At 36.6% G+C, this 27,062-nt stretch overlaps 1 protein-coding gene across 2 annotated transcripts in view; it reads right to left on the reverse strand.

Moving 5' to 3' along the window:
- Nucleotides 1-27,062, reverse strand: part of LOC149073476 (uncharacterized) — a 359,737-nt gene that overhangs the window by 309,711 nt on the left and 22,964 nt on the right. The gene's annotated exons all lie outside the window — the stretch shown is intronic.

Here is a 27,062-nt window from a genome sequence, read left to right on the forward strand (position 1 = left end):
ATTTTTGACCACCAGATGAAAAAGTGGCACTTTTTTATTTGCATTTTCCATTTTCCCGTGGTCCATATAGCGTGTATACCAAGTTTCAATGGAATACGTCTATCAAAACGGGAGCTACATAGACCTGAGTAGTTTCAGTATACTGAAGCAGTTCAAACCACTGATCAGTATACTGACTTACTCCGACCTATGTAGCGCCCGTTCTGGAGAACGCATTCCATTGAAACTTGGCATATACACTATATGAGCCATGGGAAAGATGGAAAATGCAATAAAAAGCGCCATGTTTCACCTGGTGGTTGAAAATGGAACTATTTTGTTCCATTTCATGAATCTCTCTCCCATAGTCCCATTAAGATATCCTAAAAATTTGGCTGTAACCGGATAAGTAGTTTTGAGAAAAACTACTCAGAGTACGGGAACTTTAATTATAATCACAGTGTATATAATACGACAAGTATAAGATAACAGATGAGACGACATGGGCCCACTCCAAAATTGCTCTTCTAAAATATACCTTCATTATAATATGTACATTCATTCTTAACAAAACCCGGAACATTTCTCCACAACTCTCAACCCCATCCTCTGTTAGCACCACAAAATCTATTAAACGCGACAGCACCCAATTGTCCGGGCAAAATATATTGTCAAAATTTTGTATTTTGTTAAATTTTTTTCTTTTTTTCCTTTTTGACTCAAAATAAAGTGTTCCGGGCCCTGCCACGAAGCTGGGTTGGAAGAGATCTCGGCAACGGAATAAGTCCAGCTGCAAAGTTCTGGCGTTTAGTCATTCGTTGAACTTTCAAATTTTTTTTTGGCTGTGACTGGCGTTTTCAGTCTCATTTGACTATAATTTTTCTGGCTGTAATTGGCACTCCTACTTGCTTTTAGCAATTTTTAAGCTATAAATGGTAACTTCACTTTAATTTGCCCTTCTTTTTTGATAATTAGAGATATTCTGTATGGATCCGGATTTTCCGTATTTTTATGAAGGAAACATGATCAGCCTAGATATTTATCGTGCTGTATGTATTGACAGTTTTTCTACCGGAACATATTCCATGTACATGATGCAACCCTTTGGCGGGCCGCATGTATGGAGGTTTTGTACCTCTCCCCAACATGACCAAAATTATCTAGACACCTGTGAGTTTTTGAAATTGCCAAAACTAATGATTTGGACTTGCAGTCAGTTTTCGTCTCAAATGAAAAGATTAATCGAACCAAAAATTTTAGCTTCAAGCTCAAATTTAAATGCATCATTGCTTGTTAGAAATATTCTATTATATATCATGGATAATTAACGTTGTTGCTTTTTTTTAGTTGAAACCTATTGAATGCAGTTGGAGATATCTTATACTTTCTTCTCATTCATCGAAAACTCTTGTTTGCCGCTGGCTAAATCCCAAAAAAAACTCTTTTTTTTGTGACGAATTATTTGAAATAATTTTAATAACCACTTCATTTTTTTCCAACTAGATTTTTGAAAAAATTCTAAAAGATTAAATTAATTTTTCCTTAATAAAGTTCCACTCCTTATTACTTAGTTACATGAAATAAATGGAAAAGTTTCAGGAAAAAAAACAGCACTCGTGTTTGAGTTGTTTTCTTGAAGAACTCTGCGGTCGTGACAGATTCAGTCTGTGCTGAAAAACTAAGCTTGATTTTATATATGTATGTGTATCTGTACATATATATAATCCTCTTTTGGAAGATCAGAGATTTACTATATATATATGTTACGTTAAAAGCCCGTAGACTGGTAAAACCTAGGATTTATCGGTAAGACCAAGATTTTACCAACGCAAATTGGTAAAAGCCCGTTTATATACGTTATTTTAATTTCCTGCAAACGATTCTCATTCCATTTTTTCAAGTGTTAGTATCTAGTTTTCTGCAAAAGTGTTAGTATGCCTCGACTGCGACTGGTGTTGTTGTAGAGCTTGCGACGGGACGTTTCCCTTATCTAGGGAATAGTGGGGGAATGGTAGCTGATACTTTCAAGTGTAAGGGGTGTTTGGATAGGTCAAGTTTTTGGAACTCGAAGCATTACGGGAGAGAGAGAGTTTTAGAGGGCCCGGTTATAACGGAGCCACCTGTCGGTGAGGAAGCAACCTCCACGAACAACGACAGTTTAGAGGGTGAATGGGTGGTCGTGGATGAGGTGGGGGGATAGTGGTAGTGGTTGAATCATCGGCGATTCTATGGTTAGGGAACTGGGAAACCGAGTGTATAGGGATTTTGGGGGTTTCCAGTGAAATCCCGAATGTTTTCCGGGAGGGGGGGGGGGAAGATTAGCAACGTTCGAGACGTTTTTCATCACCGAAAGTTGCTTTTGCGGGTAATCCTGTGGGTGGGAACGAATCAGGTAGGAGCGTAGGTACTCTGTCAGAGTACCGGGACTTACTATTATCCGCTCGGAGGGGGGGGGGGGGTAGATGTGGCAGTGATTCCAGTTCTGCCAAGGGGAAGTAAGGGGTATAGGAGTAGGATCCACCAATTCAATTTAGACCTAAAGGGTATTTGCTTCTCACTGGGCCACGTTCTTGGAGCTTCCCGCCATTACCGACAGGTGGTTTCGTTGGGATGGGATTCACCTGAATAGGAGTGGGCTCTGGGAGGTTCACGATAGGCTCAGGTCAGATTTTTTTCTTCCCAGACCACGTAGACGGGAATACGGGTTAGTTATTCTTAATAATAACAGTATGAACGGTGATTTATCCACCTCTGACTTGGATGGCTTCTCGATTGACACAAAATCACAGGGCAAATTAAAATGTGTGCCAGGAGCTTGGGTAATAAGAAAGATTTTTTAGAAACTATGATAGCTATGGAGGGTATGGATCCTGTAGCCATTACAGAAACTTAGACAAACGATGGGGATGAATCTTTCTTACAAATCTCAGGATATGATACTTTTTAAGAAATAGATTTGATAGGAAAGGGGGTGGAGTCTTAATATACGTAAAATCATGTTTAAGGGCTAGAGAGAGTGTAACGTGCAGGGAAGTGATATTGAAACTATATGGGTTGAGCTTGAATACATGAGGCGTCATAAACTTATTGATGGGGTTTATTATAATCCACCGAATAGGGATCCAAACTAAATCGCCAAACTTCATGATGGAATTTCCTACATGTGTAAGCGTAAGAGGGTTGTAATACTAGGGGATTTCAATTACCCGGGTGAATTGGGAGAATCTTTCAGCTGGAGATCAATATCAAAGGAACTTCTTTAAGATGGTGCTCGATAATTTTTTGCATCAGCATGTATCAGAAGCCACTAGGTGTACTGCTATTTTTTATATGGTTCTTACTAGTTCTGAGGAACTTGTTGTGTTTCGGTGGGGGACGAGTTTTCTTCCAGTGATCATTGTGTTGTCAGTTTTCACTGTAACTTTTCTTCGGGTAAGGTTGATATCAAAAGACTGGTTCCTTGTTTTCGGAAAACTAACTTTGATGTTTTGAGAGGAAGGTTAGAGGAAGTTTTCAAAGACCGGTTGGAATCAGTCGGGGTGATAAGTCAATGGGAAGAATTTAGCACGAAGCTGTCCTCTGTTTTGCACGACGACATACCCTTTGTTCGAAAAAAGCGTGTTTGTGCATCGCAGCCTCTATGGTTCACGGATAGCGTGAGTAACCTTTATCTGGAAAAGAAAAGAGCTTTCAGAGAGTATAAAAGTGGAAGAAGTGACCTGTCATTCTTTACTGATAAAAGAAGTGCGTTGAAGAAAGCGATAAGGGATAGTAAAAAAGAAGTTGAATCTAGGTTGGCAGATAACATTGGCTCTGACCCAAAATCATTTTTAAGGTACGTCAATAATGGATGCAAGGGGACAGTTGGCCCCCTCTCGATAGGAGGTTGATTTATTCAATAGTTAATGAGAGAGAGAGAGAGAGAGAGATTAAATAGTTATAATTATTAAATAGTTATAATTATTAAATAGTTATAATTATTAAATAGTTATAATTATTAAATAGTTATAATTATTAAATAGTTATAATTATTAAATAGTTATAATTATTAAATAGTTATAATTATTAACTAATAAATGAGAATCAGGAACTCTTTTTTCATAATGGTTAATTTATTACTTTAAAAAGAACTTCAACTTGGTAAAAGTACGAAATGAAAACGTTTACAAGCGCATTTCGGGCTTTTGCCAACTCGCGTTGGTAAAAACCTAGGTTTTATCAGTCTTCGGGCTTTTACCGTAACATATATATATAGAAATTTTGATCTTACAAAAGAGGATTTTTTCCCCACGTGAAACATTAACTTAATGAGAATTTAATGTTTTTCTGAAGTGTTTTGCGAGAAAGGTATAATATAGCAGTTGTTTCTTACAGTTAAATGAATCTCTGAGACAACTTGTGTGCTCATCGTGGAGGAAATGACAATGTGTTTTCTTAATGGAGTTGTTATTCACAGCTTAGACTCAAGACCCTCTTGTGAGTCTCGATAGTTGTTAGGAGTTGACTTTTTTTAAACCATTAGGTTCAGATCTAACAATAAATTGTGTTCCAGAAAAATATAGTCAAGAGAATAAGCACCAAAACGTGACGAAGATATCATCACATTATTAATATACATGGAGTTACGTTTCATTTAAATTCTGCGTACTTCAAAACCTGAGTGGCTCAACAACCCTAGGGCTTAACAATCTCATTTTACAGGAGAGTAAAATTAATTTTTTTTATTATGAAATCAATAGAAGTAACAGTTTAATAATTTCTGCAGCAAGAAACACTGGTATCTGGCTTTAATGCTTCATAGCATTGATAAAACACAAAACACTAAATGGATAAACGTAAAATACAGTCATTTCCGACTTAGGTTACACCGGTTTACGCGGTTTTCCGTGAGAAATGCCTGGTTCTTAAATTCCGCACAACTTGTAAGCATTATGAGATTATTACTTGAGATGGAAACAATATTTTAATTATGATGAGGTTTTTAATATAATCAGATAAGTATGTTCGTTTAATCAGAACATCACATATAGCCAAAATGAGCTAATTTTCAAGGTACTAAAAGTGGAAACCGAGAAAGAGCAGCTGAAGAAGTAAACGTTGCCAGAAATTTCGGAAATCTATTTTGGCCTTGAAACTATTTGTAATGAAGGCTTGGGCAACAGCTTTAATTTTTAACACTTTAAGCGGCACATCAGAAATCCCCAGAACCCCTTCAAAATGTCATTTGTTATTTAATGAAGCATGCTTTCTTCTGATTTTCAGCAGATGCAAACTAAGTGGTATAGGGAAAAGTGTTCCATTGAAAATTCAACTTTACAAAATATCTGGACTAGTCAAGGCTTTCGAGAAGGTGAAATATCTCGTCTTTGTCGATTAAAGGGTTAAAGAATGATTTGGTCACCACCCAATACGTTGAGTCAAACTTTATTGCCGGTCTTGAAAAATGTCGTTCAAAGTGATGTTATTTTATATTTACGTGGCCAGTCACTCGACTGCCAATCAAATTAATTTCGACACTATTATAAATTAGTTTACTTGACTTTATGCTAGCCTCTCAAGAAGCTAAATTTAATAACAAAATTACCCTGCTCTAACAAGAAGTTCACTTTTTTCGTTGGACCGAAATTGTTACCAAATATTTCGCTATATATGATGTTCGTTTGCATATATTTTAGATTGCTTTAAAAATTTCAATGATAATTTTTCAATTACATGTGAAAAACATGCATTTTTACACTGCAATTATTTTTGAAAAGACGAGTTTTTTCTCTATCTTGTTTCCAATTAACCAATATTTGTATGAAAGGTGCAACTCGACTTACGCGAATTTGACTTATGCGCTTGTTGTTGGCATCTCTTATCTCGTAACTTCAGGGCATTACTGTACCAATATATATACCATACATACATACATACATCCACAAATTTTTCAAAATCAATTTATTTCTATTCATAACTTATTCTGGCGTATTCATTAAGAGCGCTTTGTACCAGTTTCCTTGATGACGCAATACTTCACAACAGTAAAACGACGATTAAATGAATGCATTAGCCATTTAAAGCCATTTAGTATCCTTAAACAAACAGATCCGAGCGGGTTTTATCGCACAATTCCAGCAGTTCTTCTCGGATTGAAAAATCTTTTAATCAACAGAGCTTAAACGTTTTCGAAATAACGCTAGCATGATGGGTTAATGCACGAACTTGAAATTCGTGACATTTATTCCGGTAGATAGATATTCGACACAGTCTTATCAACGCATTCTTTGAAGATATATTCACAAATGTTTCATTCGTCGCATGGTAGTCTCATTAAAACGAAGAACATCCTACAAAAGACGTGTCAGAGTAATCTCATCTTTAAAGAGAATATCTATCTTTCTTTCTCTGGTGAAGCTACTTGTTATGCTACCAGAGTATTATCATTGAAATAAGAATTTCAGCGTGATAAAAGTAATTAAATAAAGATATTTTAAACTCACATAGCGCGACGAATGTCCTTTCTACATTGGCAAATGTCAAGACAATTCGCAACGTTGTGATGAAACGCAGAAAAGATTAAAGAAAAATCATACTCACGGAAGAGAGTATTGTGTAAGTATTGAGCTCGAGACATTAGGTACTGCTTTTGGATAGCATTTCTATAATATACTTAGTTTACGATTTGAAGTTCAATAAATGTTTGTTACTTAGCAATAGTGTTATAGTTGCAGTGAAGCATAGCCTGGGGTGTTCTTTTACAAGCAACGCATCCTTGAAGTACCGTAACGCAGGGTTTACGGTACTTCGCACCGTTTTTGAAACTTCAGGAAAAACTCGTGTTAAATATATAAAACATTTAAAATGATTTTAGAATGAATTTAAATGAAAAGGAGCAGTGATAAAGTATTTCATAATGACCCCATGATTCTATAGAGTCAAGCGTCACTCGATTGTCGCCATCGCCATTGCTGCTATAGAAGAGCATTTATTTATCTACCTCTTGAAATTTACTCAAGCAAGTTAACAAAAGTATTTATTAATTATTGGAAATATGCCCATTAATTTGAAACTAAGCACAATGTACATCACAAGGGTATTATTTTGTTGTGCTGTGCTAGGTTTTAGCAGATTGCGATTCTCTCCGGGTTAAGATGGAACGCTGTTTTTTCACAGATGGTGTGTCGGATAATATGGAATACTATAAGTATTATCTGAGTTGGGCAACAATATCTCTTCAAAATGTCAAGTTTAGTAAGGTAAAAAGGGAAAAGAGGTCTAGAAACAATGTGTGTTCTGTTCTCTGTGAGCTCACCTTGATGGTTTTGTGGCAAATTAAAAATATTGCATTTGTAACACTCTTGTACAAATGCAATATTTTTTTTACTGACACCACACACACTGCATCATCAACTACAAGAAACATACGATGAAATTTTCATTTTTCATTGAAAACGTTGCCATAGATGATAAAAATCAGCAATTGTTGTTAAAATTTCAAAAAAATCTTTAAACCTGACAAATATGTGAGTGGAATATTTATATTTATAGCCATATATAACAAATATAATTTATAAAGTTACACAAAAACGCTGTTTATTCACAAATTTTATTACAAACTCAAATAAGTAGCGATGAACAAGCGACACAAATGTATGAAAAAGTCAGCTCAACCAAAAATACAGTCCTGATACGGGACACAAATGGTCCGTTGAATTGTTTCAGACATTTTACTGGTCTTTGGGTTTAGAAATGTTGAGAAACGTGGATCTATACCTTATAAGAAAAATCAAATGTAAAATATACAAATACAAATACAACGCCACAACAGGCAAAATGTCCAACGAGGCGGCTGAGTCGCCAGTATATGATTGCCATTTCGCGTTTGCGCAATAAATCAATCAAAATGATATTACAATTTTATACCAAAAAAAACTGAGAAATTGAATTAGAATTATAAAGAATTGTTTAATTACCCCAACAGAGTAGCCATTACATATTTTTAAGCATTTACGCAAAGGAATATCCGAACTAAGACAAGAGTGTGGTATGCTAACCACTTAGACACCAGCTGGAACTGAGTTCTCTATTTCACAAAGTTGATATGGCTTAAAATGAACAATCGAGAACAAATGGGATTCTTGATTAATGTAAAGTGTAAACGTATCTCATACCGTCAGATCTCCGATAAATTACAGCGAAAGATTGAACAATTTAAATTAGATACAGCGAAAAGATCGAGCAATTTTCTCATTCTTTAATCTGAAATGCAAATAACTTGATTCTATTTTTTCGCTTTTCAATCTCTTTTCCTCATTATAAACGCATTCGATCGCAAATTACGAGACTGAAAATCTCAGGACTGGATATCGCAATGTAACTTCATATTGAAAAGATGCTCCCTATTGCGAAATACAAGTTATTAGTGAAGAAAATGATCGATATTGTATTATCTGTGTGAGAGCTTTTGTAACACAATATATCCTAAGGCCAAAGTTCGTTGATTATGTATACAAAAGTTACAGACGTATAAGGAAATAGCTCATAAAACTATCATTCTGTGATATTTTTGTATAAAGGGAATATACAATAATTTCACCCTCTTAATTCAATTTTGATGAATATTTTTCAGGATATATAATGTATAGAGAGAGACTTGATTTTAGAAATAAACGCTGACTATTTCCCTTGCTGTAATGACATAATGAAGCTGTTAATGAAAAATCGATGTTAATTATAAAAATGGTGCGCATTGTTCCACTTTATCGAAGCTGCTGATGGGATGGAATTCGGAATTTTTTTTTTGTACGTAAAGCGATGAATTTGAAGCCAACATCATCTAATATACCGTGAATAATTCCACGTATCAATCGAATATATTTGTTATTATTATCGAGGCAGCAACTGCTTGGTTGCAGGCAGAGGAAAAATTCTAGAAACGTGGAGTCATATAATCCATGTAAAAGACTAAACTTTCTGATACTTCCAAAGGAAAAACAGCCGGAATACGATAACAGAAATTTATATTCGGTGCTCGCTTCGTTGGCATCCAATATACTTTGAAAGGGGCCAAAGCAAAACGGATTAGACTGTCTCGTTGTTTACTTTGGCAGCAAACACTTCAAAGTTCTGCAGTAAAAGTTGTGCATTTATTGAGCTTCAACCGGATAGGAATTTTCCAATGGCTTTTATCGCGAACATAAAACTTTGCTCGAATGAGTAAACCGCTAAATCGAATTTACATGAGTATGATAAAAGAATGCAAAAAGACATTTAGATCGTCAATATCTCAAAGGCTCTTTTCATTACTCTAAAACGTCATTTACTTAGGTTTATACCTGTTGGAAAGAGGCGGAATTTTCAGGGGATTATAGTTATTTCAGAAGATACTTCTTAGATAAAGGCTCTTGCGGGGCCGCACTTTGGCATGTGCCGATAGTGCGACATCATCGGGCCACTAAATTTGGGCCGCAACACTAGATGAAAATGCTCCGAGTACATTTTGACTTTAATACTTTCAGTACTGACGGTACTTTACAGTGTACCACTAATTTTTTAAAACCTGTAACATCCCTTACATACGTTGTTGGGTGTTGGTATTTTGAAGTATAAACACTGTATAAGCACTTTGCGATTACCAGATAGGGAAAACCTACTAGAGTTTTAACAGAGACCCCCCTTCCCAAGCTATGAGAAGGGTGCAGGTTGTCTGGTGACCCGGGTGCTGGACCAGACGACGTTAAATTCTCCTTTTCAAATTATTCAAAATATTACACGAGGGAGGTATAATACATGCTTGACCGACAGAAAGAGTATCTACTTGCAGCACTGGGTGAATAATTAGTTCTCTAGCCTTGATAGCCTCCAACGTTTAAGTGCGTGGGGGCACACTTGCAATTTCATCGCTGGATAGCGGACATTATCGCTCAAATTTATTGTCGAATGATACTTTTTATGACCATGAAATAATAATTTGATAGCCATTCTTGTGGATGCTCACGCATACCTGGTATGTACCGGGGTGTTCATGGGCACTGAGAGATTGGGAAACCCCGTTTTAGAAGGCCGCAAAGCTGTTTTTGCACCGGGAGCAAGTTACTTCAACCCGTCCTTGGGTTCTTGGTTCAAATTGTAAGACAATATAAGTTTCGTGATCTTTTTTAAAAATATAAAAGTCACTGCCATATCTCGTGTCAGTGTAATTAATTTGTTATGAAGAAACCGGCAAGATCATCAATACACATTTCCATAAGTTCCAAATAAAAACGCTCGTAATAAAAACTTCAAACGATTCCTACTATACTTGTGCTTAGAAAAGTCATCAAACTTTAATCTCAGGTCTTAGTATTTACTTTAATTTTTACGTAATCTTAAATAAAACTTATACATCAGAAATTTTTCGAATTTTCCAATTACTTCAAAATCATACGCAAAATTTGAATTTTTCAGATTATTTTTGGTTTTAAAACAGTCCAAAGTTTATTATCACGTAAAGAAAACCCTGTACCATAATTCAACATGATATTCCAGTAATTACAACAAGGACAAAAATAAAATACGTATCACTCCGATCCATCATTGTTATCGAGTTGAGAGAAACCGTTAAGAAAAATTATACGATATTAATTATAGTTATTAGTTTCTGTTGTTTTCTAATAACCCGTAAAAAAAATTAGACAACTTATTAGTTATTGAAATTCCTTCCTGAAAATTCAAGTAATTGATCAACACAATAATTATAATAATAATGAGATCTTTACACGTGGCCGAACCAATTCTCCGCAACTCGATTAATAATTGAGAAAAATTTCTTTAACAATAATTAATAATCTAATTTTTGACTCAAACTTTGAGTGTGTCAACGGGATGTGATTTATTATATTAAAATTCATGGGTATATCGAGTTTTTAAAAGAGAAGCATCAGATAACCGAAATATTTTTTACCATTATTAAAGAGTTCTTTCTGTATTATTATAAATTTTTCTCTTGAAGTACTAATTTAATGCTTTGAATCTTTTTTTCTTTTAAAGAAACAAAATAGCGGTAATTACACCTAGAATTGTTTTATACAAGAGCATTCGAAAACTCATTTTCATTTTTAACTTCGGCAGTAATGGGCGCCTTTGATTGTCAGGAGAAGGCGTGTGTCTTAAGAGCAAGTTTTTCTTATAAAAGAGAAGGATGGTGTTAAAAGAAAAATGCTAATTTGCCATTATCTTAAGCAATTACGTGCGCCAAGTCCTCGTTTTCTAAGAACAAGGGGAAAAAAAATATATTTCTCATCATTTCTCCTTCCTTTCATTTTTTTTTTCTGACTCATTAAAAGAGGAGTCATGAAATGAAACAATTCATTGCAGTGAAAAGAATATATAAGTTAAGCGTATATCTAGAAAGTTCTATGAATAATTCCTTAGAAAATTCTTGTGGATTTTCTTTCTTTTTTTCCATGTGTGTATCTTAAAGAATCATTACATAATTTTTTTTTTTAAATTAAAGTAATTTTTTTGGTATGTTAATCGAACACGAAACAATCCATTCCCAAATACGTACATTCTTAAGGATGATAATTATAATGGAAAAAAGTTTCTTGGTTGAGAATATTACACGGGTAATGGAGGGAAAAAATTTCAGTTCATATTGTCTTCAGCAAAATGGATACTGTCAGCGATAGATTTAATTGATATTTTTTTTCTGATTAAATTAACTATTTATATGATTTTTTTCCACGTTAAGATATTAATTTCTTAATTTAAAAAAAATAAAATTTAATGATAATTCGTGACAAAATCAGATTGAATATTTTTTTATTTAATATATAATTAGTTAGGAGCAGTTGTCCTGTTAGAACTCTCCGCTTAAATTGGGATGGATTGACTTAAAAAACCGGAGAATTCTTTTTGAACCGAGTAGTACTTAAACTACACACGTAAGAAGAACAGGCGTTCTACTGGTCCACTCCACGTCCATCGGGATGGATTACCGCGAAGTCCGAAGAATGCTCTTTAAACCAAGCCGTTGTAAAGAAAGACCGCATCGAAAGCTCCTTGAACAAAGCAGTAGTTAACCCGCGCCTATGAAAGCAGCAGATGTCCACACACATGCTGGCATACTCTACGTCCATCGTGTTGCATTGTGTAGAAGTCTAGAGAATGTCCATTGAGCCAAGCAGTATCTAACCTCAAAATGTGAGAGAAGCTGTTGTCTGCTGGCACACTCCCCGTCATGGAGTGGAATTGGTTGCCTAGAAATCCGAGAAATGCCCCTTTAACCAAGCAGTAGCTAACACAGAACACCGTGAAAGCTCCTTGAACAAAGCAATAGCTAACCTCTTCACCTGTAAGAAGAGCACTGTTCGAGAATTCATATATTTAATTGCAGCAACTGTTAGAGCAGTTCGTTCGAATCCAAATTTTTTGGATTCGGAGATTCGAATCGAAATCTCCGGATGGTTCTTTGAATTTTTCTCCGTACAAAAGCGATGCTTGTTCAAGGAATGGAGGGAATCGCTGCCATTCGGATTACGGTATTTTACACTCGCGATGGCGCTGCGTTTGTGAAAAAATTCGTTTTTGTTTTTTTTCTTTAATTTTTGAAAAATAATTACAGTACAATCACAAGCACATCAAATACTTTCATGTTATTATGCGAAAAGTAATAAAACGTGTGGGCGGGCTGGCTGATACGCCATCCCCCCCCCCGCAGCAAGCGCATCGTGATCCCGCTCACCTCCGGGGATGTCGAGACATTTAATAACAGCTTTGAGTGCAAGAGAGTGAAAAAGAAAAAAAAAATCAATGATCATTCAAAAAAAATTGAAGATGTAAAAAAAAGCGTTACGGGCGGGATTCGAACCATAAACCTTCCGATTCCGTTTGATTCGGCGTCCTACCGACTGCTCTAACAGTTGCGGCTAGCCGGTCTTGATTAAATATATCAATTCTCGAACAGCTATTTGTCTCTGATGCGCATGCGCTCATAGAATGGACACCTATAGTAATCGCGAGCGGCAGACGTCAGTTTCTCTCGGTTTATCCTCTAGAAGCATGGGGTTGGTAGGCCACCAGGTGTCCTGCTATTACGCTCCGCGTAATTCAGGATTGTTTGTCTACACTACACACAACAAGTATTACACAGAAACAAAACTTCACGTCAGATTCACTATACGTACATACACATGTACCACTTCGTTAGAAGTTAGGTCGAGGAATTTGGACGAGGTGCATGTGTGGTTTAATAGTAGTAGGATTGTTTGCCTAGAACTAGGAATGCTCTTTGAACCCATGTAGAATCTGCACCTGTGAGAAGAGCAAGTGTGTCCTGCTGTTGTACGCTAAGTCCATTAAGAAACTTTTCCATGAAATCCGAAGAATGCTCCTTGAAATAAACAGTACCTCACTTAGACCTGTGACTCGAGAAGTTGCCCCGCTCGTTTACTCCATTTGGATGAATGACATAAATTGGATATAGTTTATTAGCAGCTGTACGTACCGATATGTATTGAGGTTGATTTTTACCGGAACTAGGGTCCCAAACAATCCCAAGAAAAAAATACCGCAATTGATCCACGATGACCCTATACAGATTTAACCTATCATTAAGGATTCATGTCCGCAGTATTTCCATCACATTCTCGGCTTCCCATAGGCGAGATACAGCTGGAAACGCGACTTACACTCAATGCTGTTCCCTTCCAATCACCGATGGTCTATTCGCTGTGTTCTTTGGACCCAGCAAGACATTGAGCTCAATGCACTCCACCAGCCTTCGGGTGCGGAAGTCCATACAGAGCACGATCCATTCACTGAAAGTCCAACTGGGCCCCTCATTAAGGTGGAATATAACACCTTATAGTAATAATAGTCTAGCCTTAATAATAATGTCTAGTCCTATTGTAACTGATAGCTCAGAGAAGAATCACGGAATCCACAAAATTATGCCAGCAGCATGCGACTGCGAAAATTAATATCATTCAAAATTCTTAAGGTATCCGACTACCTTTCTTGTCACTTTTCTTTAAAATGGTTCTGGAGTGAACTTTAAATACATTTTTTGATAGACAGTGTCTTGAAATGGTGAAAACAGTGACAAATTTTGGTCTATCTATTATATTTTTTATGAAAAAGTCGTTTTTGTGTCAAATTTTAGGCAAAATTCATGTGATATTCGAAACACGATTGAAAAAAATTTTATGAACGAAATGCTTTGTGATTTTCACAGTGCATTTAGCTAGTAATGTTGCAGGTTATGAACCAAAATTTAAAGGATTGCGTGATATATTCATAAGTTACACCAAAATATGTTTAAGTACGTGTGAATTTTTTGAAATTTCATCCTACATTTTGTCTATAAAACACTAATTCAAAAAATATATGTGATAGATCTTAGATTTTGGTTCATAACCTCAACAATATATAGCAAAATATCACATTAAAATTTCGTAAGGATGCAATGCATCAATTTTTACAAATCATGTCACAAATTCAAGTAAAATATCAAAAATAGCATTCTTCATAAAACACATTTAAAATCTTTATTCGCGTATTACTTGTATGTAAAAACCCAACACTAAAGTGAACGTAACTTTGATTCTAAGCATCATATAAACAAAACAAGGCCCGTTTTGGAATCACAACAAATAGGGCTTCTATAAAAAAATTAAAAAAAAATTAAAATTCATATTTTCTTCCGAAATGACGTTTTCCACACGTAGTCGGATACCTTAAAAAAATTCTCCAAATTCATAAGATAATAACATTTTTCACATAAAATTAAAAGATCAATATTAAGAAATAACAAAAATAAAATACAATAAATAAATAGTCTAATAATAAAATAGAATATATTCTCGTATATTTCTTCCATCACACTGTCTATAGAAATCCGAGGATTTTCTCAATTTTTTTGTTTTTTTGCTGAATCTCTTTCAATTCTGCATCGTCTTTGAATTATTGCACGCCTTTCTTGAACACGATGGAACCCCAATTTTATATTTTATTTCATTTTTTTTACATCTTTTTTTCCCTTCAGAGAGGAAGACTTCTTTTGAAAATCCATCACTGATGCCTATTCAGGCAAAACATTTTTTTTTTCCTTATATATTCCATACTGAGCATGTTACAACGTTAGCAATACTGAGATTTCGAAATGGTTTCTTATTCTTCTTCAACGTTTGTTACTTGGAATTTCTTGCTTTATATAACTTCTTTATCTATTTCTAGAAACTTCTTCTCTTTATATATATATATATATATAAAGAAAAAAAATGTCTGAAATTTTCGTGTTCATTTTTCCCACTATTGAATACTGGAAAATAAGAAATAAAATAACATAAAAATTCCTGTGGTTCAATCCTCGGAATCTTTTGTAGGAAATTTTCAATATTTTTATATCTATACGTAAAATGCATACTTGTTCATATTTTTTGTGGGCGTCTCTGAGCATTTACGAAATAAAATTGAATGGGTTTTTTTTTCTGTTCTCATATTTAAGGTAAGATTAGATGTAAGTAGAAATTTTTTTTTGATTATTTATTAAATTTTAAATATTCTCTATTCCAATTGAAATTTTGGATGGGGGAAATTAAAAAGATAGATGTGTGTGTGTATGAATTTTTTTTTTTTCGTGATTTTTTATTAAAAAAGCGGAATCACTAGCAATATACGTACTTATAAAAGAAATTGAAATGTCAAGTTGAATTTCAGAAATGGCATTTTAAATTGAAGGAATTGCGATAGGAATTATTTGTGCAATAGAATGAGTAATTTTTAATCGCTTAAAGGTGTTGATGACATGTGTCACGTGTCCGAATTCTTTGATGGTGGTGTTTAATCGTGAAATGAAGGTGAAAATTATTTACATGGAATTTTTTTTTTTTAAATCAAAAATTATCCTAAACAACGTTAAGACTAAAAAATATACAAATACAAAGCCACAACAGGCAAATTGCCCAACGAGGTTGCTGACTTAAGAACATCATGGATCCCCGAGCCATTTTTTGGAGGCCCTACCTACTACTGCTACACCACACATGCACCGCGGAACCCCCAACGAATCGGTACATGCGGGAATGTGTGTGTACGTGTAGTGAAACCTGACGTGAAGTTTTTTTTGTTCCTCTGTAATGCTTGTTATGTGTAGTGCTGCCATCTGCCACCAGTTTTTCTAACTATGAGCGAAGTGTTATGATTGAATGATTTACCGTTGTAGGACTGTTGCTCACTGTGGCGAGACTTTTTAACGGGGAGATCGGCTCGTATTTGCGCCTTGAAGTTGGGAACCACAGAAAACCAACTTCAGCCGACCACCACTGTGGGGTTCGAACCCGGATCCTCGCATCGCGAGTCCGTCACTATAACCACTCGACCACCACAGCGGCCAGTTTACAAAAAAAAATTTTAAAAATTTGGATTTTTCATACCATCCCAAAAACTTCGTTCATGTTTAATAAAACCCTCATAATTTCAGAACCAACATTTACCGAGCTATAAACCGTTGAAGTTTATGAATTTTGGGCACAGTTTTCATCACCAAAATGCACCATTCCAATCAATTTTTGAGAGATCGTGAAAAAACTCGGGATTTCATCCAATGACGAGTTATTAGCGTGCTCCTGATGAATAAATTAAGTTAATCAGAATTATTTGTCTTTAGAATAATCCTGTGCATCTGCCAATTTCTCATCAAAAAGTGCGCTTCAGCTTTAACCCCTTTATGATCAGGGACGTAATATTGCGTCCAAATGCCAGTGGAATGAATTCAATCTAGCTGACTGTTTTTACAACCTCTTTTTTCTCATATCGAAGCTTACTGTAACCCTGTAAAACAAAGATGTGTGTGTGTCCCTCTCCTTTCCTTGTATCTTTCTCAAAACTAATCCTTCTATTATATACTTTACATGGAAGTGAGAAAGAGAACACGTAGGTGAGGGCGAAAAAGCAAGGTACTGTATATATTTCTTATCTCCCTGTAACTCCCTTATCTATCATCTACTGTCTGTACTGTTCATCCCATCCTTATTGCTTTTCTTTCTTTCTTTCTTTTAATTTTTTCCTCTTTTTAACGTGCGATCAAAGTATATGTCATATTTATCGCCTATATGTCTTATACAGATCATTTAAATTTATCGCCAACAGCCTGTACACGACGGGGTTAATTAGATTTGGTCGTAGAAACACGTGGAATGTTTTGTATTCAATTTAATTTTTTACTGTATTCATGACTTATAGGATCGTATGTAAATTATTTAAATCCTGTAATTTTTTCTTACTCCAATGGCTTCAAGACTGATGAGTGACAACATTTGTGCGTGTGTTCGTTCGTTCTCAGACAGTTTCTGAATGGGAACTCTGAGACTAAACATTAAAGAATGAATTATCGGACAGCAATGACAGTTGACATCTTTTATATACTTGTACAGTTGTACAAGCTATGTACAGTGAACCCCCTCTTGACAGTCTACCCGCAGATGTGGTCACCCTTATTTTACGGCCAAATAATGATTAAGTTTTATTTTAAAGATTTCAATAAAAAAAAACTGTTTTACGGTCACCCCTCTTTTACGGACAAATTTTTTTTTTGCCAGTCCGTGTCTCAAAATAGGAAGTTTTATTATATATTCATGTTTACAGTGAAGATAACAAATATATTTCGCGGAGAAAACCGGAAAAAATGGGCATCATCAAAAGTAAGGATGGTAAAAAAAAAATGCGGAAAATACGGGACAAAGATTGTACTATATACACACATATATTATGAATAAACGTGACGATTCTTGAATATTTAAATATTGAGAAAACGCTTGGATTTTTTTTTTATTTTAGAAATTTTAGTAGAAAATTGCACTTTTCTGAATTGATTTTTATAGAAAAAAAAAAATAAACTCGTGCCTTTTTTCCATAAATTCCAGAAAATTTGCCGCGAATATATTATAATATATAAAAAGTAGTTATATGCATATATGTATATTGTATTCAGCATAATTCATTCTTTGAGACCCAAGAAGAAGAATTCTGCTCCAGTCTACCATGAAGAACTTACTTAAAATTTGGGCTGCCATCCAAGAATCTGGTCGAGAGCACTTTCCAAAGCATTTGTTATTTTTCTGAATTCACTTAAAATGACGGAAATTCTACTGGAACGAATTTATTTCAAATCAGGTAAATGTTTCAGTCGTATATATTCCATGAAGAAAAAAAAAATTAATTTTGTTATGAATTATTGCGTAATAACGAGAAGCGCACATTCTAAGTACGGAAATTATTCGAGGCTTAAGTACTCACTTTATAATTCTCTCGTGGACATAAATTCAACTAATCTCGGAAGGAACTCAGCAAGAATTTTTTACTCATTTTCAAAGGTAGTCTCACAAATTCTCTGTAGGCTTTAAATCAGGGAAATTTCACTGGCTCCCTCTAGATGTGAGAGTACCTCTGAATGATGCATCATGGTAACCGTAGACAAGAGCCCGATGCACTAGGCCAGAGAAATGGGTTGCTTTGGTCATCCAGAAAATAGTCTGTCATGGGGGGGAGGGGAATATTCAAGGGGGATAGGTAGGTTTCCTAGGCATCTTGGAATATGCACTCCTAATGTACGTTCCTAGGGGTAAGCAACTCTCGCATGCATATTTCTATAGGTATTCGCTAATCTTCACACACATTCCAAGCGGTATATATACCTCCTGCCTATTTTCAAGGGGGAAGTAAAACTCCTGAGTTTAACTTCGGCGTGCGCACGTCTACTGCTAGTTCTCATGGTAAATACAAATACAAATACAAATACAAATACAACGCCACAACAGGCAAATTGCCCAACGAGGTGGCTGACTTAAGAACATCATGGATCCCCGAGCCCCTACCTACTACTGCTACACCACACATGAACCCCCCCCCCCCAACGAATCTGTACATGCGGGAATGTGCGTGTACGTGTAGTGCAACCTGACGTAAAGTTTGTTTCTGTGTAATGCTTGTTATGTGTAGTGCTGTCATCTGCCCCCAGTTTTACTAACTATGAGTGAAGTGTTATGGTTGAATGATTTTACCGTTGTAGGACTGTTGCTCTCTGTGGCGAGACTTTTTAACGGGGAGATCGGCTCGCATTTGCGCCTTGAAGTTGGGAACCACAGAAAACCAACTTCAGCCGACCACCACTGTGGGGTTCGAACCCGGATCCTCGCAGCAACTTTAACTGCCTTTTGTCCATAATTTACAATTTTATACAATAAAACTTAACAATGGCCACTGACGGGACCAAAATTATAAGCCGTCCTATTCATTACGAATATTTAATTGACTAAATACTTTAATAACTTTTGAATTTAATTTAAAAATTTTAATTTTTTTATTTTTAAATATTTGAAATTATTTAAATATTTATTGTTTTTTTTAAATTTTCAATCTTAATTTTTTTTAACTTTAAAAAAAAATACTTTTATTAATGTTATCCGCGTACAGCTTTCACTCACCGCTGGATTAAGACGTTTGAAGGCCCTAAGCACTTGAATAGTTTTGGTGCCACTCCCCCCGATACCTACAAGTATATTTTACTGGATATTCAGTCTATAAACTGAAAAAAAATGAAATTTTATATTTCAGAAGTGACTAATCTAAGGATGGGATTTCACTTTAAAAGGTTTATGAAAGTTATTTTATAAAACTTGAAAAAAGCAACTAATAAATTTATCGGTTGCATTCGAGCAAACGAAACCGATCAGCTTATTGGTTGCATTTTTAAAAGGAAAATTATGAAATTTTTATAGTGTAACCCGGGCTTAAAGCCGGGATTACACTATAAAGATTTATAAAAGATATTTTATAAAAGTCTAAAAATTCAACCATTGGTTGTGTTCAAGCAAATGCAACCGGTGATCTTATCTGTTGAATTTTTCACATTTTATCAAAGAGCTTTTACAAAACTTTTATAGTGTAATCCCGGCCTAAGACATAATTGTGATGTGAAGATTTCTAAGCGCAGACATTTTGAAAGTCTCCACCCCTCCCCTTTTTTCTACTTGCAAAGTCTTTGATATCTCCTGAAATATTTTTTTTTTTGGAACATCGAATGTTTTGGATGTTTTTGGATTGAATTTTCCGAACATTGTATGTTTTTGGAATTTTTCTTTCATATTTTTCCGAAAAGACAGATTTTTTTTTCAAAATATTTTGAAAATATTTCAGGATATTTTCTCCCATCGACTACTTGTGAAGATCGGAATGAAGGCATCTCTGTACCCATATCCATATTCTATGGGACTCTAGATTAAACCACCGAAGAATGGCTCTAGCCTGCCTATGGGCACTGAATCAAGGTTGAAGAGAACGCCCGCATCTTTAATGCTCGTGTGAAAGGGTATGCGGACCCGCGTCCGCATCCGCTCCGTGTGAAACGGGCCTAAATTATGCCACAGACGAAAGGGCGCTTAATAAACACTAGCCTAGCCCATTGTAGATGTGTTTTCTTTGTGTGCATGTGGCAGCAGATGCATTTCTATTAACCGTTTTTATATACATTGATCGGAAGACCATCGCCGGCGCTTTTATATACAGTGCATTTGTTTCCAGTTTCTAAACTAACACAGGAAAATTCAAGGGGTGATAGAACACAATGAAATAAATGCTTTTCACCCTAGGAAATATGATTGTACGTACAGTGATTAGCCACTAGAGGGCGCTTTCGATTTCAGCACAAACACGCTCTATCGAACTGAAGTTCCAATAACTGCTTGATGTGGAGAAATAAGGATTCGCATAAATAGAAGAATTAAAATATTCTGCTAAATGTGTCAGGCATTTTTTAGAATACAGGGTGAAAAGATGGGAAAAACTTTAAGAGGTGATAGGACACACCAATGTTAAACAATCGTCATCAAAGAATGCATGGTCTAACATGAAACGCAAACGCGCTAGTGCGTTTCGAAACGGCCGCGTTAAAATGGCATTCCTGTTGAAATTTATGGGAGAAAAAGAACACCATGCATGCAAATAAAACCTGGGAAGAAGAATAAACTGTATGTGCGAATCTGCGTCGCAGTGAATAAAAAGCGCTGACTCGGTATTACTAAAGTGCGTCATTAGCGATGGCGTCCGCGCCTTTTATTCACTGTGACGTAGATTTGCATCCTCTTCTTCCTCTTTTTCCCCAGGTTACATTTGCATGCATGGTGTTCTTTTCTCCAGACAACAGGAATGCCGTTTTAACGTTTGAGGAGCGGCCGTTTCACGTTAGACCATGCATTCTTTGATGACAATTGTTTGTATTAGTGTGTACTATCACCTCTGAAAGTTTTTCCTGTCTTTTCTGAATCACCCTGTATATAGGAGTCGTTACGTCGGCGATGTGAGGCTTGTATCAGCACTGGCGATTGAATTTTTGAACAGCTTAAGTGTTAATCTTTAACTTTTATTCAAACTCCATTGAATTATTTAATCATGTGAAGCAATTATTGATGTTCATTTGTCTTCATTAAAGAGTTTTTCTCCACGTCTCTTCTCCATATCATCTTGCGTCGGACCATGTGTTCGTGCTGAAATTGAAAGCACCCTCTAGTGCCAACCGCTGACCATACTTTCTAGAGTGAAAAGCACACATGCTCAACCAATGGCACTTTGGCGTAATGTGGCCCGTGACCACAATTCGTCAATTGCGACTCACTACCGATTGTCAAACCACTCAAATGACTCGCAGCACATTTCCAGATCAGTAAAGTGGATCGCGACACATTTCCAGATAACTAAAGCGGACCGCGGCACACTTGAAGATCACTCAAGAGGACCGCGGCATTTTTCACTTCGACGTGTGGTACATTTCCAGATTACTTAAGTGATCTGTGGCACATTTTCAGATCACTTAAGGGACCTGTGGCACATTTCCAGATCACTTAAGGGACCTGTGACACATTTCCATATAACTGAAGTGGATCGCAGCACATTTCCAGATCACTGAAGGGGACCACGGCAAACTTGGACATCGTTCGAGCAGACCGCGGGCGAATTGGAGAAGGTTCGAGCGTCCTGATCACTCAAACGATCTGTGTCACATTTCCTGATCACTTAAGCGGCCAGTGGTGTATTCTCAGACCACTTAATTGACCAGTAGTACATTTCCAGATAACTGAAGTAGACCGTGGCGCATTAGATCGCTCAAGCGGCGCTCGACATGTTTCCAAATCACTTAAGTGGCCTGTCGTACATTTCCAGATTACTTAAGCGACCTGTGGCACATTTCCAGATCACGGACAGCGGCACAATTGAAGATCACTCAAGCGGCCCGCGACTCGTTCCAAGATCACTTGAGCGGCCCGCTGCACATTTTCAGACCACTTAAGTGAATCGCGGCACGTTCCCAAACCAATAAAGTGGACCACACTGTATAAAGGTTTGAGCACCAATGGCCAAAAGCTTGTGTTTCGTTGTGTCCTATACCTATAAGTTTGTCGTATTAGTTTAGAAGCACCCTGTACAAGTAGGAAAAATATATCAAAGATTAAATAACGTACTTAAGAATATTACATATTTCCAAAAAAAATCATAAAATCTAGTCTTTTAGGCAAGAAATATTCCAGGCTTATGGTGGAAACATGCCATTGTATGCCATCATATAACAACAGCAATATCTTTCTATTCAATAAGAACAATCCCTTTTCTTCCGGGAAACTCAAGATGGGAAAACGATATTGAATAAAAAGGAGGAATAGAGATAGGGCGGTGGGGGGGGGGGGTGGGGGGCTCCCAAATATCCTCTTTTCCGCATCCTTTTCAGAAATGTCTTGAGACGTTTTCTGTTCGGGCGTCAACCCAGAGAGGCGCCAACCAGAAAACGGACGACGTGGTGACGCCTTCAAGACAAACATTACATCAAGGTGGTTGGTTCAAGGGTGGTTTGGGTGGATGGTTTGGGAACCCCGGGAACCACGCCATCGTCACTGCGCTTAAATCTTTCTTGATAGTTTAATCCTATCAAACCGATTTTTACGGTCCCCCCCATCGGCTCTAAAGGAATATCGTAACTTTTTAAAGGATATTGCTTCAGAGTCCATCGACCAGGGGGGTAGGGGGGGTTCTTCTGGGGGGATTATGGGGCGGGGAGAGCCCTTCCGCCCCCCCCCCCTGCCCCTTTTTTTTATTTTCTTTCTTGTTTCCTCCATTTTCCGATAAAAGTCACCTTTTAATGTTCCGGGACGTTTTTCCTTTCTCTCTTTTTTTGCTGGAGAAAGTCTCTTATTTGCCGATCGATGTTGAATGGCCATCTCTCTCTCTCTCTACTTGAAGCAGTTTCGAGGGTTAGAGGTCTTCTCGGATGTCCCGTATGGAGCGATGTGTCAGCCAATGGGAGAAATGGGAAAGAAAAAGCTGGAAATCTATATTTTTTTTATGGTATTTTGTACTTTTTTTGTTTCCTCATTTTTTTTTTTTTTTTTTTACTACTACGAAAATATCATAGAGGAATTTTTTACGTTTCGGGAGTTCATAATGGAATCATGAATTCGGAATATTGATATTAGACATAAATTGGATGTCCCGTATTTTAAATGAATGTCCCAGTTTTCCTTAAAAAAATTATGGGACGCTTTTGATTTTAGAGAGAGAATTAACATCATTTGAATGTAGTTATAAAAGTTCCAAATCTTTTACAAGAGAGTTGTTTAAAATTTAATTCTCTTGCTCTCCCAAATACAGGACAAAAAATGTCCCGTTAAAGACGTTAGGAACACTTTGTACTACAATTCTAGTACCAGAGAAAGTTCGATTATTGTAGTGGTGCCGTTGTAGACAGGGACAAACAACGTCTTACTAATCTTGACTCGCATATGATACATGTGTATGAGTATGCTGCCATTTATATTTCAAGTTAAAATCTTGTCTCGAGAAATTCGTCCCGTATTTTTTAATGTACTTTTCCGTATCCTGTATTTTAAAATCTGCTAATGGGCATAAATAATATTATATTGTTAACAATACATAAGAAATTGTATGCTTGGTAATATTGGCGTTCACAATAACTCAGAATAACGGACGACGATTGCGATCCGTTAGGGCCAGTATTAGCACATACTTTATTATTGAGTAGCACGAAAGCACGCTGATTTCGAGCACATGCTACCAATGAGCGAATGATTAGCACGTGTATTCGAAATAATATGGAAGAGCACGTGACTGAATCTCAAGACGGTCTGTTGTTCTGTGCATGTAAGTATGCGATTGGAGGGACAGAAGCTGATAAACAAGTCTGAACGCGCGCGCGCGCGGGTCTACTAGATTGTTATTATTTTGTAACAATGGCTCGATGGAACGATGAAAATCTTTTAAATTTATTATTTTTAAAGGAACATTTATGGAGTGTCGACTGTACAATAAAAATTGCTCAAAGAGTTTGCTCATTTTTGCGGAGGAATAATTGATAAGATATTTTTTTCTTTTAAACGTGTACATCGCGTATTCCCAAGAGATCTTTACCATCTGCCCAGGAAATTTGTTAGTGTTGGTAGGCATCCACATGCCCGTACCGGGATTCGAACTGATTGATATTTCGTGTTATTCAATCAATAGAGACACGTAAATTTCACAAACAAAGAATCCAACTTTTGTAAAAGATAAAATTTAATGATCAGAAATTTCACTTTTATTGTCAAGAATAATTTTCGAATCAAAAAATTTTGCAATTGTTTTCAACAATATTTTTCAAATCAAAAGTTCGGAATTAATGCCAGAATTATATTTTTTTTCAAGTTTAATGTCGAGGTTAATTATTAAAGTGCCGTACTAAATAAAAAAAACCTAGAGTTCAAGTGCTCAGTAAAATTATTACATATGTTCTCTTCAAAAAGTGTAAATTATCGAGATTCGCGGAAAAGTGGTGAAAAACAAATTTTCGTATTCATTCATAAAAACTGTCACACATTTCGCATTCATCACCATCTATTTCTTAATTACGAAAAATTACGTATCTTTATTCATCAACTATTGAGTGTGGAACACACCTAAACAAAGCATACATCTAAAAATATGCCGAGGACAGGCAAGCCTCTGTGACTGTGCTAGGTCCTAGCAAACGTATACCCTCGGCGAGCCTGCAGTAAACGATCACGCTACCTAGTAGCAAATAAGCAAGCTTTCTTAGGAGTATGTGTATCATGGGCCTTAGGTAGATATACTGATAAAGTCTGTATCCCGCTACTGAGGGAAGTGACATAGTAGTGTTTATGTCACGTGATTAGTCAGTCAAAATAACTGTCCTGCAGCTGTGGTATCAACGAAAGACATGAGACATATTTGTCGCGCTTGTGACTACTTTACCAAACACAAACTCTGGCCATATCGCTATGTTGCAATTTACTGCCATTAATGAGATTGGTGGGAAATGAAAGCGTTATCTATCGGTGGTCGCCTCAACTCCGTTAGGGAAAATATCTTTCCCATATCCTCCCTCGGGATTGAACCTGGGACCGCGACGGCAATCTTCACGGTGGTAGACGAGCATCTTACCACCGCGCCACTCGGGCGCTTGTACGTGTGTGACTAGTCTCTTCTAGTTCTGGATCCATAAAGAAAGTATACAGCCCTTTTTTCACGATAAACTTGTCACGGGAAGCTCTTGTCTGGATATGTTTTTGTTTGCCTTTGGTTGATGCGACAGCTGCAGACGCAGACATTTTGACTGACTAATCACGTGACACACACGCTAACTCTTATGCCACTTCCCTCAGTAGCGAGACACACAAACATAATGTTTATAGAAACATCTACCTAACGGATCGCAGTTGTGTGGTCCTTGTCTTCAACTGCTACTCTTTTATAGCATCTGGAAACTGCATACTTCTTTATGAATCACCCCGTATTTCGTACGACTGAATATAATTCATTTATACGGGGATCCGAATCAAAAAGTTTGAAGTCATTTAACTCTCGAAGCTGATATATCAGAAACAGTATATGAGCTGTGCCTCTTCCATATTCAGAAACGGTATATTCAGTCGATGTGGAAAATGTTTCGCCATTACGATCACTTCCAGCACCAGAAGCAAAGGTCAGAATTTGCATATGTCGCCTTTCTCGAAGGGCTATCACTCAGTGTCACGAATCTTTCCGTGCAATTCAAAAGGAGAACTTGATGCGAAAACGCTTAAACTCGTGCTCCAAGAGATTGGCGAATAAACTTTCAGAGGAAAATGGCATCGATAGAGCGATATTTCACACCCAGTTGGAATCGGGCTCATATTTGGAGGAATTGAAAAGGCGTGAAATCTGATATATGATGTATCTCATAAAACTGCATGCTTATCAGCGCTTAAAATACCGTATTTTTTGATACCGATTTTCGATTCTCACTCAATTCAGAGGATGCGAGTATATATTTTTTTGGAAAAAATCTACTCCTTATCATGTCTGATAAATTTTGGTTCGCTCTCTTATGTACTAAAGTTCCTATATTTAACATTTTTTTTGCTACCGGTGACAATTCGAGTCGCATTGTTCCATCAAGGGAGACGTTGAGTCTTAAACAAAAAAAAAAATAATAGTAATGGAGATGGATAGATGGGTATCATTGGCCATGTCAGGGGTGATGCCACCTCGTTTATTATTTTCTCCTTCGGTACTGTGCGTGTACATATTATGGTGAAACTAAAGTGAATGGTGGCCCATTCCGGTTCGCGTCTCGGAGCCGTTTGTTCCCGTTCCGTTTTCCTCGGAGGGCATCTTGTGAACTGCTCGTTTGCACCCGTTCGAACTCGAACGCTTATCCCTTCCCGTTAGAATGGCGTCCATAAATATCCGACCAGTGGCGGAGGCAATAACGGTCGCATTTTACGTGCTCCATCATCGATTGGATCATATAAAAGGTTCTATTTCGAAAGAGATCCATTACTCCTCTCACTCTCTCTCTCTCTCTCTCTGTCTGTCTCTGAAATTTCCAGTCTATAGCCGTTACGCTAAAATAACCAGTAAATAGTTGTTATGGGTGTTTTCTCAGTAATGAACGTCTGGGAATAAATGAATTTACTTTTAGTTTTCGTACTTCGGAAGATTATTTGCTGTGGAGCAGATGTTCTCAGCTCTTATATTCACAGCCATCACTGTAATTACTGCGATTTCATGTAAAGCTATGC

This window comes from Pholcus phalangioides, unplaced genomic scaffold (assembly GCF_987345545.1).
Source record: "Pholcus phalangioides strain wild (caught in Gottingen) unplaced genomic scaffold, Ppha-v1.0 ptg000017l_1, whole genome shotgun sequence".
Taxonomy (NCBI): domain Eukaryota; kingdom Metazoa; phylum Arthropoda; class Arachnida; order Araneae; family Pholcidae; genus Pholcus; species Pholcus phalangioides.